This window comes from Rhinatrema bivittatum, chromosome 1 (genome assembly GCF_901001135.1).
Source record: "Rhinatrema bivittatum chromosome 1, aRhiBiv1.1, whole genome shotgun sequence".
NCBI lineage: Eukaryota > Metazoa > Chordata > Amphibia > Gymnophiona > Rhinatrematidae > Rhinatrema > Rhinatrema bivittatum.
The window spans coordinates 207,065,020-207,084,483 of NC_042615.1; the positions used below are offsets into that span (position 1 = coordinate 207,065,020).

Consider the following 19,464-nt stretch of genomic DNA (forward strand, 5'->3'; position numbering starts at 1 on the left):
TTAAACCTGCTCATTGGCAGGTATAACTTATCTGCATAACTTATCCGGCTAAGTAGCACTGACCAGATCCACCCACTGCCTGCCCACTTTCAAGCCGGCTAAGAGATAGCAGGACAAGTGACTTATCCAGCTATCTAGCGGCAATGGATTTCAAGTGCTGAACACGCTTTCAATATTGGGCCACCAGGAAGTAGGGGTAGGTGAATAAAGGGAAGAAGGAGGGAATTGCTTGCCAGCAATAAGAACAAAGAAATGCAACCAGAGACTACTCCTGTTTAGATGACAAGTAGAACTCTTGCCCAGACTAAGGGGCTTATTTACCAAGCGTGTTTCTGCACTGTTTTACCAAGAGTTAATTCCAGGGCAGTCACAGGACAAAATGGCACCCAGGGAAATGGTTGCTTTTGGCACATGCTTTCCTTTTTGGGCTCTTGTGTTCACAGATTCATAGATTGACTCATAGGTTCCCCACCCTCTTGGCTTCGTGCCCTAATTATTTGCCTTGGTTTCTCACTGCCTGCGTTGGTCCTGGCTAATTCCTGTAGGATTCACTAAACTGAAGTACCTGGAGGACAAAGGATGGCTGAGGGTTGAACATTGGTGGTGACTGGGTTAGAGCATCACTGGGGTAAGGAGGAGGAAGATGTTAGAGTGTATGTTGGAGGGAGAGTGCATATGTATATATGCGATAGTAAGAGGGTATGAGAGCGGGTATGGGTGTCGTGATATATATATATTTGTAGAATGTTTCTTGTATTTCAGATTTTACAATGGTTGTTCAGATATTTTTACTATTTTCCCTCCAATTTTAAAAAGAATTTGAGTTAACTGAGCCCTCTTGCCTCCAGCATGAACTTAAAAGCAAGATTCTTGTCTTAATCTACTTTTCCTGGATAAAAGAATTCCATTCAATAAAGGCTATTTTTTCTTATAAGCACACAATGGAAAAACAAACGTCTTGGCTGAGTGGGACCTTATAAGCAGAATTTCCCTAAATTACTGAATTCACTGTGACAGCGTAAGCAGAATTTTCACATGGTGACATTTGACACTGGCTGCTGGTCTCATTCAATTAGACTTGCATGTGTGACCTTTCATCAGAAAGGACCTACAGGGCTTTTCATGTAAACCAAATATTACATTGTTTGAGGGTTTGTTTGGGGTGTTAAATTGACCCTAATCAAACTTTCAGCTTCGAGGTAATATGGGAAGAGATGTTAACCAGTAACTCCAGTTCCATGGGAAAACTGCTACTGTATGAAGTAATTCACTGACAGCAGTTTACAGTGTACTCTAATTACAGGAGCCACAACTCTTATGTTTTATTGGTATAACAAGGCACACCATGTTTTCCAGAGATATATTAACCTTTTCTTGTTTTATGCTGTCTGTCAGTGTTCGTGAACCAGATTCCAATTTAATGAAATTCAACATAAGGCCACACTAGTTATGCTAGATGTACGGGCTACAAGTAGCGCAGTACCTCTACTGAACAGATTTTTAAATGCTTTTTTTTCAGCAATTACATCCAGAATGTCCATCAGGATTTATATAAAATTTATATGAAGCACATTTGCTCGATAAACAATGGGTTGTCTTGGAATTCATATTTGATTTAAGTCAGCTTCTATGCTCCTGGTTTTCATAATTTGCTATAGCCTCTCTGCTCTAAAAATGATTTGCAATTAAGTATGATTCACTGTGATTCATGTTCTTTCATTTTATGCTCTGTAAGGCTTCCTCCAGCGTGCCTTATTTACTTAGGATATTGCTGGATATTCGGGCTCTGCCAAATAGCAAATGTCATAAAAGGGACTATTTGGGAGATATTTGGGTTGGTGAAAAATATTTTTGGATGACTCAGAAAAGATTTTCAACATGCAGAGGAGATGGAGCCAGTGCAGATGCTCTATTTACACCTTGCATGCCACACAAGGACTGGCCCACTTGTGCATTTTTTTATTTGTCACCCTGGACCAAAGCTCAAATATATGTACTCTTGCCCAGGGTTGGAACTCTTCCACAATATCTCTTGCTGACGCCGATGAGCCGCAGCTATAGCCTAAGGGAGAAATTCTGTCATTTTTATTTTATTTTCCTCTCATGTCCAAATTGTCAACCTAATAGAAACAAACCAAACCACTTTAATTTATTACATGACATGAAAGGATGAGATGGTAAAAGCCTCTGTTGTGACAGGAAACATTGACTGCAGTTTCTTATGGTAAAAGTTGCTTTTAAAGAGACAGTACCACTTTTTTCTGCAGCAGATTGTTACACTCATCTATTTAAAAGTGCTTCAATAGATCCTGGCTCCTACATAACCAACACTCTCTCACTTACCACATATGCCCCTCCCTTCCAATCATACCTCATCCTCACATCCTCTCTCATGTACACACTACATGTACCCACAATGGACACATACATACCTACTCTTAGGGAGCATGGCTGTGCAGGTATGTAGCCAAGGAAAAAGTACCCACAGAGATATGCACTTGCTTTTTGTGAGGGAACTTTTCCCAGCAAAAACAACACAAGTAGTATAGAAAATATTAAACTATGTGTATTGTTGCCTCCACCAGCATAATCCTGCCTCCACAAAAATGTGGGTAAAAATAATTTTATTTGCATATAGTGTGGGCAATTTTCAACTAGACTGTTTACCCGGGCACAAGGCTTTTGAAAAATGCCCTCCCCATTATATTCTGAAACAGGAAAGCTAAAAAAAAGAACAAAAAGATAATGTATCAAAAGACAGGACAGAAATAGGCATCCACAGAAACCTCTGTGGACTCCGCCATGGAATTCAAGGTATTCTTGATGCTAAGAAAATACGGGGAAAGCTTCACTATCTTATTTCTTGGAAAGTGTACGAGTCAGAAGAGATTATTTGGGAACCTGCTGAGAATGTCCATGCACCCCAGTTAACCAGCTGCTTTCACAGATTATTTTCCCATAAGCCCAAACCTAGGGGCTTGGGAAGGGGCTTAGAAGGATGGGGGATAATGTAATGTTGGGCCAGCCTCACCCACCCTTCTGACGCTGACACAGCCTGGCCCCTTAGACACGGGAACGCATGCACAGTCTCCTCTTCTAGGGTCTGTGGTAGGAAACCTCACCATGAAACCAGCTGATTACATCACACAGAGGGAGGTTTAAACAACAACTTTGCCTTTCACTGATGCCTTCACATCAAGTATCCGCCTTCCTGCAGTGCCAGTTGCTCCAGCATTCCTGCTCTTGTTCCTGCATGTTCCTTTTCCAGTTCCCGTGTGTTCCTGTCTGGTCCCATCCTGTCTTGGTGTTGTCTCACTCCTGGTCTGTCTCCTTTCCTCCTTGTTCCAGTTTCCTTCCTCTTCTCTGTTTCAGTGTCCTCCGTCTGGCTAGTTTCTCTTGGCTTGTCCTCCGATTGGGTTTGGACTTCATTTGCCTTCCACCTCCCTTGATCTTGGACCAGACTTCGACCTTGCTCAGCTCTCAGCCTGCCTTAAGCTTGGAGCAGACCTTGACCATGCTCAGTTCTCAGCCTGCCCTGACCTCGTGCAGAATGCTGGCTTTGCTGTGCTTGCCGCTGCCTCAACCTCTGCCTGGTCACCATTTCAAACCAGCAAAAGTCCTGTTGACCTCCAGAACCTGGGGGGTTTAACCCAAGGGGGAGGTGGTTGTTTAGTCAGATGACCTCATCCCAATGGTGGCAAAAAATTAATTATATTGAGGTTGGTTGGAAATTTGTGACGTATGCTGTTGTGTGTACTAACAATGTAACACAGGATGAATATCATCTTTGATTTCCTTTTTTAAAGCCCTAATGACTTATGAGCTCAACCTATATCTGCACATTACTCGTCCTTAGGAAGAATAAAGTTTTATCCTTTCACTGAAGATCCTGGCCCTGCAAGAGGAGAGTGGCTTAGTGGTTAACACAGCAGGCTGAGAATGAGCAAAGCCAGGATTTAAACCCTTCTTCTCCCAGTGATGCTCTTTGTGACATTAGGCAAGTCACTTAATCCTTTATTTATTTATTTTATTTATTTATCTAACAGTTTTTCTATACCGACATTAAAATACACATCATGTCGGTTTACATAATAACAATAGGTGGAAATTACAAATAACAGGGAGGGGGAGGGAACTGAGGATAACTGGGGGTCGAAAGGGACCCCAACACAAAAGAAGAAGGAAAGGAACAGTAACGTCTATGTAAATACAGGTTAACTATGGTTCAACAGTTCAATGGTAACATCTAAGAAAATACAGGTTAACTGTGGTTCAAGTGTAAAAAATATGTTGAAAGAAACGTACCGGGAGTGGTGAAGTAGCTAGGGAGTCAAGGAGATTAATCCGGGAAGGCTTGATGAAAGAGCCACGTTTTTAGCAGTTTTCTGAATTTGAGGGGGCAGGCTTCCATGCGAAGATTGTGTGGTAGGTCATTCCAGCGCTTGGGGCCGGCAATAGAGAAAGCACAATTTCTTGTGACTGAGAGATGGGCTTTTTTGAGGGGGGGGGGGGGGACGAGCAGGGTACCTGGGTACCTGAGCTATTAACTTTTGAGTGAATTTTCAAAGGGTTTTGCTTGTAAAAAAAAAAAAAAAGCAAAAAAGCATATACATGTGTAAGTTGCATATTCATGTGTATATGCTATTTATGGTTTATGCCTACTTATTACAGGGGGAAAAAAGGGGCAGTTTAGGGGTGTTCTGGGTCAAGGTTCAGAAGTAGTTGCTGTTTAGTAAGAGAAATAAAATGGCTAGAGGAAGTACGTTTTTTCTTGCATTGGAAATATATGGGTGCACTGAAACATACATATGTACTTTTGTAGCAGAAATAAGTGGGAAGTTAGAAATTATACAGCTCCTGCTACACGGTTTATAAAGCACTAGCCTTAGGGGTAGATTTTTTAAAAAATGCGCGTTCGTGTACTTTTGTTGGCGCACCAGTCGCAAACAAAAGTACGCTGGATTTTTGTAGATACGCGCGTAGCCGCTAAAATCCAGGATCGGCGCGCGCAAGGCTGCCGATTTTGGGCAGCCGGTGCGCGCTGAGCCGCGCAGCCTGCCTCCGTTCCCTCCGAGGCCGCTCCGAAATCGGAGTGGTCTCGGAGGGAACTCTCTTTCGCCCTCCCCTCACCTTTCCCTCCCTTCCTCTACCTAACCCACCCCCCCCCCCCGGCCCTATCTAAAACCCCCCCTACCTTTGTCGACGGATTTACGCCGCTGGCGCGCCGAGCCGTGTCCGGGGGCGGTTCCGGAGGGCGCGGCCACGCCCCTGGACCGCCCCGGGTCGAAACCACGCCCCTGGGCCCGCCCCCGAAATGCCGCATCCCGCCCCCAAAACGCTGCGTCGATCGGCCCCGCCCTCCGACACGCCGACAAAAAACCCCGGGACTCGCGTAAGTCCCGGGGCTCTGCGCGCGCCGGCAGGCCTATGGAAAATAGGCGCGCCGGCGCGCAAGGCCCTGCTCGCGTAAATCTGGGTGAATTTACGCGAGCAGGGCTTTTAAAATCCGCCCCTTAATTTCCATCCAACCACTTATATGTGCAAATGCTGTACCATGGATAAGTTTGAAAGTTGGGCTCCCTGATTGTAAACCACCTGAGTTATAACTTGCCTTGAACTAAGGTTCGGTAAAGACAAGTAATTAAATCCAAACCCACTGGTAAGGTTTTATCTTGCGTCCTAGATACTTTTATTTCTGCTTTCCCATGGCATAAGAGAGATTCCTGTCTCTCCATCTTTCTTCTCTTTCCCTACTACTATCTGATGTCTTGAACTAGTGCTGGACCAGCATGTAGCCTGCTTCCATTTTATTGAAAAAGTGAGTGATTGGTGTGGTCTTTTAAACTTCCCAGGCCTTGAAAACACCACCAGCAAAATTTTGCGCTAAACTTAGCATGATAATTATAAAGTGTTTATGATACCATGGGAATGCCTGTTCAGGCTTTATCTATTTATTTTAAATCTATCCCCCAAACATCACGTTTCATTATAATTATTCTTCTATTTTTTTTCCATTTTCCCTCCGTAAGCTAAAAAGACTTTGGGTGAGTATAAATAAATTCATGAGGTGTTAAACTTGCTTTGCCATTGTCTGTGTTTCCTTGGGCTAGTGTTTTCCTCCAGGCACATTGGTTTATGCAAACATAATTGGGCTGTATTATTACCAGCAATAATAACATTATTCTCCCTCTCTCTCTCTAAAAAGCTGTCAGGCAGCATGCAAATCATGATACTCGTTTCATACACTGCATTTGTGAAATGCTGCAATTGTAAGTTATGATGGGATTCCATTGGAATGAAAGATGTTATATACATGTAAATTATGATCATATTAAATACTATCAAAAGTAACAATAACACATTGCAAGTGCATAAAATTGTTTCACTTGTTTGCCGTGATTTACATGATGCCACTACTATAAACTGCTTAATGTTATCATTGATTTGTAATTGTTTTCACTGGTGTGAAGGTTGCATTTTGTTTCCCATCAGCAAAATCAACTGCAAATGGGTAGATTAGATGGCCTATACATTCTTTTTTACCTGCCGTCATAGCCTAGTATGTTTCTAGGCTAACTACATTCTATTTGAACAAGCTGAAAGATAAAAAATACATTAGATTTGAATGTATATTAACACAACTGAATTGAAGCCACAGGTCCTTTATTGATGAATGAAACAGTGAAACCTAATTTTGAATGATGTTGAATGAAAACTGCTTAATGCTGTCCTAGTAATAAAACAGTGAAAACCTTTGTAGCAACAGTCTCAATCAGCCTTTGTCCAGCTTCTGTTCGGCTGTTGCTGGCTGCCATATGGAACCTCTAAAACTTTCATTTACCACTACAGCAGACCTTGCTGTGTATGGGCTGCAGCTATGGCTTAGCCAGGTTCTTCCAAACTGTTAGATGCTGCTTTTGCTTCAGTGTTAGTTGCAAGAGGGTCTGACCTTGAGGCCTTTTGGGCCGGACAAACCAACAATCAATAGAAACCATAGTCCTCAGGGGCTGCCACCCTGCTACCTTCAAAGCCTCTGTGGTGCCCACACAGCAATTTCCTCCTCCATAATCTGACAATTATCATATAGTGTGGGGGGGAGGGGTGGGGTTCTCTCTTTTTTTTTCTGATGTTGGTGCTGTTTCTAACTCTAAGGCTGCTATGCAGTTGTCAAAGGTCTGGCTTCAATGCTCTGAAGGGAGACAGATACTGATAAAAATTTCTTTTGATCTCTGCTGTGCAAGACCACTCAATTAGAAAAATCCTAGAGGCTCTCTGTGGAGGGGTTGTAAGATGTAAAAAGCAAAAAATGTCCTCTCATGCTACAGTGACTATAACTCCCATCTCACGTAGGATATCAAGCAGAAAGAAAAGATAGTCATGAGTGTGCATATATACTGTATGCTGCATATTATTTGCTTTTAATAATTTAACCTCTGCATTATATTGTAATTATTTTTCTCTATTATATATTTTATGATTCTAATCTATTTGTTTTTTATCTGCTTTTATTTGTTTACTTTGTAAACTGTTGTGATTGATCACAGAATGGCAGTATATAAATATAATAATTAAGTAAACAAAATATCACAGAATCAGACAGATCAGGATGAGGAACGGTACAAACTAATTCCAAAGTCCTGAAAATAGTTGTTTCCTGTCAAATCACTTCATTTGAAGAAACTTAGTCATTAATTGCCACTGAAAACACAGAGAGCAATTTTGAAACAGCTTGCAGAAATTACATTAATTTCCAAAGTGAACCCCTGTAATTTCACTTTGAAAATTACCTCAGGTAAATTATTCGCACAGACTTACACCTGATAATTTGTGTGGCTCATTTTGCTAAGAGAATTTATGTGCACACTTTTAAAAGATCAAAACAAGTGTGTAAATAAAAAAAACACCAAGATGTGATCCTCTGAAACACCCCTCCTGAATATGGGTGAATTTCCCCTGCATACATGGCTTATACACATATGTTTACCCACATACTGAGCGGGCAATTCTGTAACATGCCATTTCTGTGCATAAAATAGTGTTTTACAATTTACATGTGGAAATGACTTTGAAAATTACCACCATTAATTGCCCTATTTCAGTAAGGTGCAAATTTAATTACAGGCGCTAACGCACATTGCTGGTAAATAAACCCCAATGACTATAGTCCTAATTGGGGCTATTAACTGTTATGTTCGCTGTTCACGGCTTGGTCAGCGAGTATGCAGTAGAATTTCGTATCCTAGCTTCTGAACTCGGTTGGAGCAAGGATAGCCAAACCATCATTTTCTGGCAAGGATTATCTGGGAGAATAAAAGATGAACCTGCGGCTCAGGACCTTCCTCTGTCCCTCGAAGCACTCACTCCAATGCTGCCACTGCTGCAATAAAAAGTCAATTTTTATTGAAAATCACATTATTTGTTTGTTTTTAAACAATAACAGGTACATTTTAAAAGCAGCTAGCGTGCACCCATTGGCATGTGAGCAGAGATACGCTTAATTTTATATCGTGCCTGCAAGAACACGTGCATCATTTAAAATATTGAGGGAGAGAGAGAGACAGACAGACAGACAATATGACACTTTATATATCTCCCACTGTAAGAGGGGCACTTTCAACTCAGGTGGGTTTTGGGGGAGGGAGGGACAGTTTTACAAGGATCTACAGACCCTTGTGTCCTAGGCAGAACATTGTAACACTGCCCCTCCAAAATTCTCTTTTGGTGGGAGATATATAGAGTGTCATATTGTTTCTCTAACAAAGGTGCTCTCTCTCTCCCCCCCCCCCCCCCCCCCCCCCCCCGTGTTCAGGACTCCTTGGGCTCAGTCTCCAGACTTGCTCCTCATCAGGACTAGCTGTAAAGTTACAGGGGTAACATGCCAACACGTGCCATGATCAGCCTTTGCAAAATTCAGAGTTACACACGTAAGTCTTGGCCCATGCCTTGCCCCTTTTCCGACGCCTTATTCTTGACAGGTATGTGTCTACTTCCTGGCTTCTAAAAATTTGTGTTGCTTGCTTAAGGCCCACATACACATGTATGGGGCCATTTTTGTGTGAGCAATGCTTTTAAAATCCACCTGTATATTATTTACAAATACAATATTTACCAAATACAAACATCAATTATTTATTAACTAAAGACATATAAATTATGCAATTTTAACTGTGAAATGTAACTTTTGTGCAACTATTCTTTCTATTTTTTCTTGAGAATGTCTAAATCATCCATACAGCATGAACTTATCTATGCTGAAAATGCCTTCAGTATCAGCATTTTGTCATGCTGTCATTTACACAGAAAGAGTCGTACACATATACTGGGCACATAACAGACACAAAAAGGGTTGAATTAACACAAGTTTGAAACTTGTTAGCAGTAGTGACAGTCATCAAGGCTTCTGTGAATTTAAATTAATGCTCTCTCAGCCAGCGGTGGAACATCAGCAGTTGCAGACTTAGAAAGCGGAATATAAATCTAAATAAATAAATAAATAAAACACTCCCAGGTCTTTGATACTGGTGTATATAGATAGCTAAATATGCAGGTGCAAGTACCTTTGTATAAAAGATGTCCCTTTTTGAAGAATTTCATCACTCCATTAAGGAATTATGTCAAAATCTTTCTTTGATTTGATTTAAAAGATCTTTGACAGATCAAACATTCAGGCTGATTCAGTACACCGCGCGGGAGAGCCGGCTCTCCGAGGCGAGCGCCTGCTCTCCCAACGCGCGCCCAGACTATTCTCCTGGGCGCATGATTTAGTATGCAAAGGAGGGCCTGCACTAATAAGGAGGCACTAGGGACACTAGCGCGTTCCTAGCGCCTCCTTATTGGCGGAAGTGGCGGCTGTCAGCGGGTTTGTCAGCCGACACTTAATTTTACTGGCATCGGTTGTCGAATTCGCTGATAGCCACAGGTTCGGAACACGGACGCCGGCAAAACTGAGTCGGAGGGTGTACAGAAAAGCAGGAGTTAATTTCTGAGAGTAAAATGTGTGGCTTGGCTGAACATTTTACTTTCTTTATCGAGTGGGACTAATTAATTGGCTCATCAATATGCATTTGCATGTTGAGCGCGCTTAGTTTCAGGGGGGTTGGATGCGTGTTTTCCACACGCTATTTACCCCTTACTGTATAAGGGGTAATAATAGCGTGTCAAAAACGCATGTCCAAATGGGGGCTAACTGCGCTCGGCCTGAGTGCACCTTACTGAATCAGCCTGATAATAACTGTTTTCTCTGTTTATGTGATCCTCACCTCTCCCCTCCTGTTCCCTTCAGGACAGGAGGAGAGGGGAGGACCATAGAAAGGGAGGAGATGGATTAGGGATTAGAGTGTCTTTTCTCTCCTTCCTTCTGTCTGTTTCAGCCTCAGTCTCATTCCTCTTCCCTCCTGTTCGGTACAGATTGCTAACGAGGAGATAAGATGGAGCAGGAAGCCAAGAAAGAGCTGAAACTGAAAGCAGGCAATGTGTAGCTTTCTTTAGATAATCGAATTAGGAGGTGAGAAAACTTCAAGTTTGTTGATTATGCAGCAAGTTGCAAATTATGCGACAACAGGCTAATTTTCAGTTTCTTCTGTGGCCGCAGAATCATGGGAGCTTGCTAATAATAGTTGTTCACATATATAAGCCAGCCTGGTGACTCTCAACCAGGGTCTTCTGCTTCCCAAGATGCTGAGGCTGGGGATGCTGTGGAGCTGGCCTTCATAGCTCCTGAGGGGAGGAAGCATAGTCATCATGCAATGGCTACACCTAGTGGGAGCGGATATAAAATAGGGGAAAAAAATCACAAGGTAGGTGGAAATGAAGGTTCATGATGCCTCTCTGGCAGTCCCAAATTGAGGAGCATAATGTCTGTGTTATATAAGATAGCTCTTAAGGTGTCCATAAGAACATAAGATATGCCATACTGGGCCAGACTGAGCTCCATTAAGCCTAGCAAGTACATCTATTTATTGTTGCTTTTACTCCTAGGTATAAGTGATGACATTCCCAAATCTACCTGGCTAATAACTGTTTCCTCCAGGAACTAGTTCAAACCTCTTTTAAAACCCAATATGCTGGTAAGAAAATTAAACTGGGGATTCCTCTCACCAAAGTCCGCTCAGTGGAAACAGGCGTCGGCAGTGTTTTTAAAGTCCCGCCTCCAGTTCCGGTACGGGACAGCCGGCCAATCAGACTCTGCCTTTCCGTCGGGGCTAGGAAATCCTCCAACCCCCGGTAAGGGCAGAGCAGGTAAGAAAATTAAACTGGAGATTCCTCTCACCAAAGTCCGCTCTGTTTGTTTTTCCTTTGATTTTTAGTTAAGGTATATGATAACTACCATAATTTTTTTTGCTAAGAGTAAATGACTTGTATTTCTTATTCGCAAGATATTTTTGATAAAATTCTTGTATGGAATGTGAAAATGAATAAATAAACAATTAAAAAAAAAACCAACAAAAAACCCAATATGCTAGTTGCTTTGGTCATGTTCTCTGGCAACAGATTCCACAGCTTGATTGTGCACTGAGTGGAAAAATACTTTCTATGATTTTTTAAAATTAATCTTTTATTGTTGCAATAACACATAACAAGAAATACAATATTAATACACAATAAACAACCACATGGCATGCATTCATATTAAATTCACCACATAACATATATCATATCATATTCTCCCTTTATGTGTCATTGCTTGATTTCCCCATTTGTTTTAAAACTGTAGGTTGCTAGTTTCATGGAAAGTTCCTTGTTTTAGTATTATTTGAAAGGGTAAATAACAGTTTGCTATTTACCCATTCCAACCCATTTATGATTTTATAAACCTCTACTGTATCCCCTCTCAGTCTTCTCTTTTCCAAACTGAAAAGCCCTAATCTGTTAAGCATTACTTCGTAAGAAAGCCATTCCCTTCCCTTTATCATTTTTGTTGCCCATTTCTGTACCTTTTCTTGTTCAGCTATGTCTTTTTTGAGCTAGGGCTACCAGAACTGCATGCAGTACTCAGTGTGGCTGCATCATGATAGTTTGTTTTATTCTCGATTCCTTGTCAAATAATTCCTAGCATTCATTTTGCTTTTTTGACCATCACTGTACACTGAGCTGAGGATTTTGAAGTATTGTCCACAAAGACTCCATGATCTTTTCCCTGGGTGGTGATTTCTAATACAGAAACCAGCACTGTGCATCGGTACTTGGGATTATTTTTCCTTATGTGCATTTCTTTGCATCTGTCCATTTCATCAACCATTTAGTTGTCCAGTGCCTTAGGCTTGCAGAGTCCTCACAATCTGCTGCTATTTTAACCACCTTCAATAATTTTATGTCATCTGTAAATCTGATCACCTCACTCATAGCTCCCTTTTCCTGATCATTAAGGAATATGATAAACAGCGCATAACCCAGTACAGATCCCAGGGGCACTCCACTATTGAACTTTCTCCATTTGGAAAGCTGACCAATTAGTCATACTCTTTCTTTGTTTCCTGTCTTTTAAACAGTACCAATCCACAACAGAACAGTGCCTCCTATCCCATGATTTTTAATTTTCTGAGGAGTCTTTTATGAGGGTCTTTGACAAATGCCTTCTGAAAATCTAAATACACTGTGGGGTAGATTTTGAAAAACTGCGCGATCGCGTACTTTTGTTTGCGCAGCAGGCGCAAACAAAAGTACGCTGGATTTTATAAGATACGCGCATAGCCACGCTTATCTTCTAAAATCATGGATCGGCGCACACAAGGCTGCCGATTTTGGGCAGCCGGTGCGCCGAGCCGCGCAGCCTGCCTCCGTTCCCTCCGAGGCCGCTCCGAAATCGGAGCGGCCTCGGAGGGAACTCTCTTTCGCCCTCCCCTCACCTTCCCCTCCCTTCCTCTACCTAACCCACCCCCCGGCCCTATCTAACCCCCCCCCCTACCTTTATCCATGTATGAGGGCCTTATAGCTAGGTTCTCTCTCACTTTCTCTCTTTCTCTCTCTCTCTTTTTGCCCCTAGCAGCTTAAAATACTATTTGTGAAGACATTGCAAAGTGCGATAAAGCTATATTGCACGGCTTAATGCAAATGAAAAAGGTGTAGTTAAAACTGTGCAATATGGCTTTGCAAATTGCAAAGCCAGCCCACTTGGCCAGAAATCCTGCCCCAAACTCCTCCCGTTTTCCTAATTTGCATCACACCATGCGTTATGGTGTTTTCGCATGTGAAAATGCCATATAGCACTTTGATAAATGAGCTGAGAGGATCTATGATAATATGCAATATGGGTGAAAGTGAATATAGGTGATGGGAATTGGATAACTATAAAATATGAGCGAAAGGAATATGGGATGTAAGATAAGACAAATATAACAACTTGTGAACCAAGTCATAGTACATCACTGATTCTGTGACTTGTAAAATTGAGAGGAGAATGGGATGTGTTCAAGCATTCATCCACACACCCACACTCTCCTATTTCACTTACAATCCTTTTTAGTTTTCACTCTTGTTCTCAGTAATTCAAGGAAATAATGAGGTTTAATTATCTTGAACCACTTATAAGCCAATTCTTTACCATCTCAGCGTATTACAATCTTGATTATTTTAACAGCACAAGGGTATTTTATTCTCACTTAACCCTAGGGTTGCCAACTTTTGGCTGTGAAAATTCTGAACGCTGACTGGCTGTACTTCAAGTCAGCAGAGAGTGGAAGTGGACCTTCCTGGAGTGCTGCCTTGGGTCCCCTTCAGAGGTGCCAGGTGACTGCACAAGTTGCAACCCCCTGCAACGTGCCCTGTCTGAACAAATGGAACTGGGTGGAGAGAGAAAATACATTCTTCATTTTGTGGTATGCATGACAATGATGGAAGCTGTTGTGTATGAAATGCATCTAACTACACAAGAGATGCATCGACACCTAAACTGCAATTTCTGCATTCTCATGGGTACCAGAAAACATAACAACCCCGCTTCTATGCTCTGACAGGTTGTTTTCCTCATCACCATTTCCTGCTTCCCTCCCTTCTTTCCACCGTTTTTCCTTTCCCTCTGCAGCTTCTCTTACCACATTCAGGTCGGCTTGTGTTCCTCTTCCTTCATCTTTTACACTGTTCCTTAGCTTTTCCTATCTCTGCTGCTTTGTCTTTTTCCCTTCTCCCCATGTCTCTGTGACTTTCTGTCCTTCTCTCTCCTAATCCTTGTGCCATTCTGTCCTTCATTTCACTCAGAAATGGAATATTTTACAGTAAATGTTTTATGTAGCAGCCACTGCTATTCAAGAAGTATGTAGCAGTGAGTCAAATTGTGTAGCACATCTAAAATAACAGAACAATTAAATAAACATACTCCCTAAGGGGTAGATTTGAAAAGGTGTGCACACTTCCCGGCGTGCGCACACACAGACGCACCAATTTTATAACATGCGTGTGCCGGCGCACGCATGTTATAAAATCCATGGGCCGTGCACACACGCGTACTGGATTTTATAATCCTCATGAACATGTGCGGGCGGCACGCACAGGGTGGCCTAAGTTTGTAAAAGTATGCACAGCGATGAAATCGGGCCTTCCCCCGTTGCCTCCAATTTATGAGTGAAATGAGAGGGAACTTTCCTACTCCCCTACCTTAACTCCCTCCCTCTTCCCTCTCCTCTCCTCCCCACCCCCAAAACCCTACCTTTTATTTTTTTTTCCTTTGTTTTTCAGTTTACTTCAGCTCCCGAGTTGGGCAGACTGGATAGGCCATTTTGGTCTTTATCTGCCGTCATTCAGTATGTTACTATGTACACACCATAATTCAACGGTTTTCACTTTGGAAACTCCCCCACTACTCTTCAGTGCAGGAGTTTCAAAAGTGGAAAAGACCGAGAGCACAGCTATTGGACCAGGAAAGCTGCTCAGCGCATCTTCTCTGCTCAAGTCTTTTTCCTTGGTATTCTCTACTTCATGAGGCTGCATGGAGGTGAGGGGGGCCCTGGCCATGGCTGTGATGGCTCCTCCATGGTACAGCCTGAAACCAGGTTGTTCTCTCTCCCCTCCCCCAAATCATAGATCCTCTCTTCACATTTCCTGGCTTGCTGCCACCTGCATCTAAGATTTTCTAGGTGCACTCCTGCTAGAGCATGTGGGGGAGGAGAGTCAATGAAGGTTGTAGGGGACTGGGAGAACAGGGGGGATCATAAACAGTGCACCTTGCCTGCAGAAAGCAGAGCAGAGCTCGGAACCTAGATCTGCAGAACCCCCAACACCTGCAACTAAGCACCCTCACTGTGCGTCAAGCCCCCTGCCTACCATTCCTGTCTGTGTAATGGGCAATCCTTGGATCACATTGTGGAGCCCGACAGCCTGCATTGCTTGGCCGCTCACCTCCAGGGCCTGGCTCCTCTTGGTGTTCCTGTGGCAGTTTGCATTGCTCCTTGTCTTGCTTATCTATCTCCTTCTGCATTTTGTTTCCCCTTTGACCCACGCTGGAACAACCCCTCTGCACTCAGGGATCTAAACAGGCCAATAATCCCAACAGTGCTGTCCTGATCTCCCATCTTATGCTAATGCAGACACCATGTATGCAAAGCTCCTCTATGCTTCCACTCCCAGGCCTGCCTGCAGCTCTCTAAATCTGAGTCTCTGGCAGGCTAAAGCAAATTATTCTGCTAGCCTGACTATATGGTCTGAAACATGCAGGAGCAACCTAGGTGAAACTAGAATTTCAACCACAACCTGGCTGCCAGAATCTTTTGTTTGAATCTGACTCTCAGGCTCCTCCAAGCTCACCATAGAAGAAGTGAGGATGCAGTTTTGTTTAGTAAATAGCTGTATGTTACCTTTTTAATGCGAGCAGCAGGTCAGCACAGCAGGAGACAGGAGGTGTGCTTTGATCAAGTGCATGGCTTCAGGCAGGCAGCACAGGGCCTGCAGCAGGAACTCACAGGAGGGCTTTGAGAGAGGTGTCAGCCTTGGTGCAGCCAACGGACCGTGTCCAGGCAGGCACCCAGGGCAGGAGAAAAAAAGCTGGACCCCCGGTCCCCACTGTGCAGATAGGGCTGGCTCTGTCTCCAATTCCTCCATTGGGAAAGGCAAAGCTAAGGCTGCATAGATGGGAGTTGGGAGGGTTTACAGGCAAACTGCAGCATACCAGCAGCAGAGCACAGCTAGAGGGAATTTCCATACAAATTAAAGGCACAAATGATCTGTGAGGCTGGCTTGGATCAGGCTTGCCAGATTTTAATGAAAATCTGGCAAGCCTGATTTTCCAAAAAAAAAAAAAACCAAGCCCAAAACACATGACATTGACAAAGGAACCAAATATTTTGCGTGTTTCTCCGTTTTAGCATGTTGCAGGAGGTCTGCATGATGTGCATGAATTTCACATTTACAAAATTTGCACATAGCCTTACTCTCATTGCTGACAACAGGCTGAATCCATGCTTTTTGTTACGCCCGTTGGTCACAGACGGCTGTGACCACTAATGCTCACCTCTTTCTTTGCTGTGTTGAAATCATTGGGGAGAGTAGCGGCCTCCGCCAACTACCGCCGACCTGCCTGGCGTCCCCGGGATGGCATGGGTGCTGCCGACCGCCATCTTGCCTTTGGGATTACTTAGGCGCGCGTGCACACCCACGGGCCAGTCTTAAGCACGTCATGGCGGGAACCGCGGGGGCATCTCCTCCGGATGACGTCTTTAAGCCACAATACTTAAGCCGGCTGGCCCTGCCTACTGACGACTTGGCAACGAGTTCCCTCATTGCTGAATCCGCTTCGCTCACTATGGCCCCTGTCACATGGTAGGAGCACTGGATGGCCGGCGCCATCTTTAAAAATGGTGCGGGCCATCCAGTGCTCCTACCATGTGACAAGGGCCGGCCAATGGCACGGATACCCTGTCACATGGTAAGTGTGGAATCCTCTCCGGTGTACCCCGTGCTGTGGGCCACTACCGTACCATCTCTAATAGGAGACCTCGTCAGTGTACCTAGCGCTGTGGACCTCTACTGCACCTTCTCTAGTGGGAAACCCTCACCAGTGTACCCCACACTGCAGGCCACTACCGTACCATCTCTAAGTGAGAAATTCCTTTGACTACCAAATCATCACTTCAGAGGAACCTCATCAGTGTACCCTGCTGTGCGGACCATTGCCGGATCTCCACTACTGAGGTATCCCCTCTGGGTATACCCCACCATGCATTCTCTGTGCCTTTCTTCTGCAATCCCCACTCCTCGGGCAGTGCCTCTCTTTCTCTCTCTCTCTCTAATAAAGACTATTCCACAGCTGTGTCTGACGTCTGCTGAGACCTCGCCTCCCGACGGTGAGGCTCACAGGGCTCCTCCCTGTGGGCAGTACCATCTCTCACCTCAGCCCAGGGCCCACACACCTACAAATCCTAACACTTTTAGTTCACATTCCTCTGCCCAAGCTTTGCAGTACTTTTTACCGTACTTAGCACAGTTCCTTATTTTAGCCATAGTAAATCAAAACCATTTAGTAGAGTAGCAGCCAATGACAGAAGCAACAGGTATGGACAGGCTTTCTTACAAAGGTTATCTTCTGCAAGAAGAAATGAGAAAAAAAAACCCTCCCAAAATTAGATGAAATCAAAAGTGTTGTAGAACAAATAAAATAAATAGCATTACACGTTTCCATGTCACATTATTCTTTACCTGAAGTCAGCAGATATGGACAGGCTTTCTTTTTGTCAAAATAACGCTTTCTTACCAATGTGATCTTCTGCAGGGAGAAGAAATGAGAAAAAAAAATTAGATGAAATCAAAAGTGGTATAGAACAAATAAAAACACACCAGCCCCTCACACTTATTCCCCCCTCCCCACTCTTTCCGAGCTCATCCCTGGCCCCCACACACTCATTTCCCACCTCCCTTCTCCCTCTGAGCACATCCCTGGTCCCCACACACTCATTTCCCACCTCCCTTCTCCCTCTGAGCACATCCCTGGTCCCCACACACTCATTTCCCACCTCCCTTCTCCCTCTGAGCACATCCCTGGTCCCCACACACTCATTTCCCACCTCCCTTCTCCCTCTGAGCACATCCCTGGTCCCCACACACTCATTTCCCACCTCCCCACCCCCTCTGAGCACATCCCTGGTCCCCATACACTCATTCCCCCCTCCCTACTCTCTCTGAACACATCTCTGGGCCATAGACACTCATTTCCCCCTTCCCACCCCCTACAAACACGTCTTCAATCCCCTCACTCTCATTCTCCTCTCCCAGCATACTCATTCCTCACCCGGCTGTAGCCAGCTGGGTGCTACACTCCCTTCAGCATTCAGGTCTGCTGCTGCACAGAAGCTTCCTTGGTCACCCGCAACACTGTTGCTTGCTGCAATGCCGTGCCGGCCGGGTCTGCCCACATGCTCCTGTGAATGTTTGCAACTCTGGTTGGCTTAATGCTGCAATAATTTTGGGTGCGTCTGCTATGGACAGGCCTCAGCAGCAGCAGCAGCAGCAGCCAATCACTGCAACAGCAGAGCACAAGTCCCGTCCACTAATCCCAAAAATCTCGACTGGCAGGAAAAAACACCCAATTAGAAGCAACTCGCGAATTGGAAAAAAGAAAAACGAATGACTAGAAAAAAATAGCCCAATCTCGCGGGAAATAAGCGAGGTTGGCAACACTGGCTTGCACATGCAGCGTGTATACTGCTACAATCAACCTATCGGCACACAGCAGGTGCTGTGGTGGCAACAAATCATTGGTTGAGCTGTTCAAACCAGGGAAGGATTAGATATGGGGACTGCCCAAGCTGCAGGCTGCAGTCAGAGCAGGACTCTGAGGATAAAAATCTGGACAATTTCCAGTTCTACAGCACTTCTTCTGGCTTCTGGACAGAAAAGGCAAAATCTGAACAGTCTGTAAAAAATCTGGACAGTTGGCAGCCCTACTTAACCCCTCTTTTGGAACTCCAGATTCCTTGTGGGATTTAGGTTAAGCTGTGTTTAGCTTCACTCTAACCACTTGAGCCTTGTTATAAAACCAGGAAACTTTATATTGGAAGATGGTAATAACACCAGGGTCCTATTCAGATTTTATGTCCTTTATTTACCCATAAATCATTTTCATATGCAAGTCAGTATTTGAAGACACTTGTAGAATCCTTTAAAGGAATAAACCTTTCCAGGTATGAGGCCTTATCTTCAGTGTCATCACTTTTTCTAAATTTCAAGGAATACATTTCCATACAATTCCTTTCATTCAAACCACTTTCTAAACTTCCAAATTCACAGGTCAGCTATTTATTTAATTTTAACTGACAAGACTAAATTCCTTACCTTTCCCAGGTTTCACCCAGTGTTTCCCAGCTGGAGTGCAGGTGTGTCACAACTGCAGTCTTATTTCCTATTTCCCTCCTGGCCTGCAGGCTGTCCTCTCACCAGCAGGGGGCATCAGAGAGCAGCCTTATCAGCAACTGCTCCTGCTTTCCCCTCTGCAACAGAAACTGCATGGGGTCCTGTAGACTTATGAAACCTGCTGGCTCCATG

At 43.9% G+C, this 19,464-nt stretch overlaps 1 long non-coding RNA gene across 1 annotated transcript; it reads right to left on the reverse strand.

Annotated features, from left to right (window-relative positions):
- Positions 1 to 5,493: 5,493 nt before the first annotated feature.
- On the reverse strand, positions 5,494 to 18,401 carry LOC115085279. The gene is made up of 3 exons (XR_003854776.1): positions 18,212 to 18,401; positions 17,623 to 17,689; positions 5,494 to 8,377 (listed from the first exon to the last, which is right to left on the reverse strand). It is a non-coding gene; the product is annotated as an uncharacterized LOC115085279 (long non-coding RNA).
- Between the last annotated feature and the right edge of the window lie 1,063 nt (positions 18,402 to 19,464).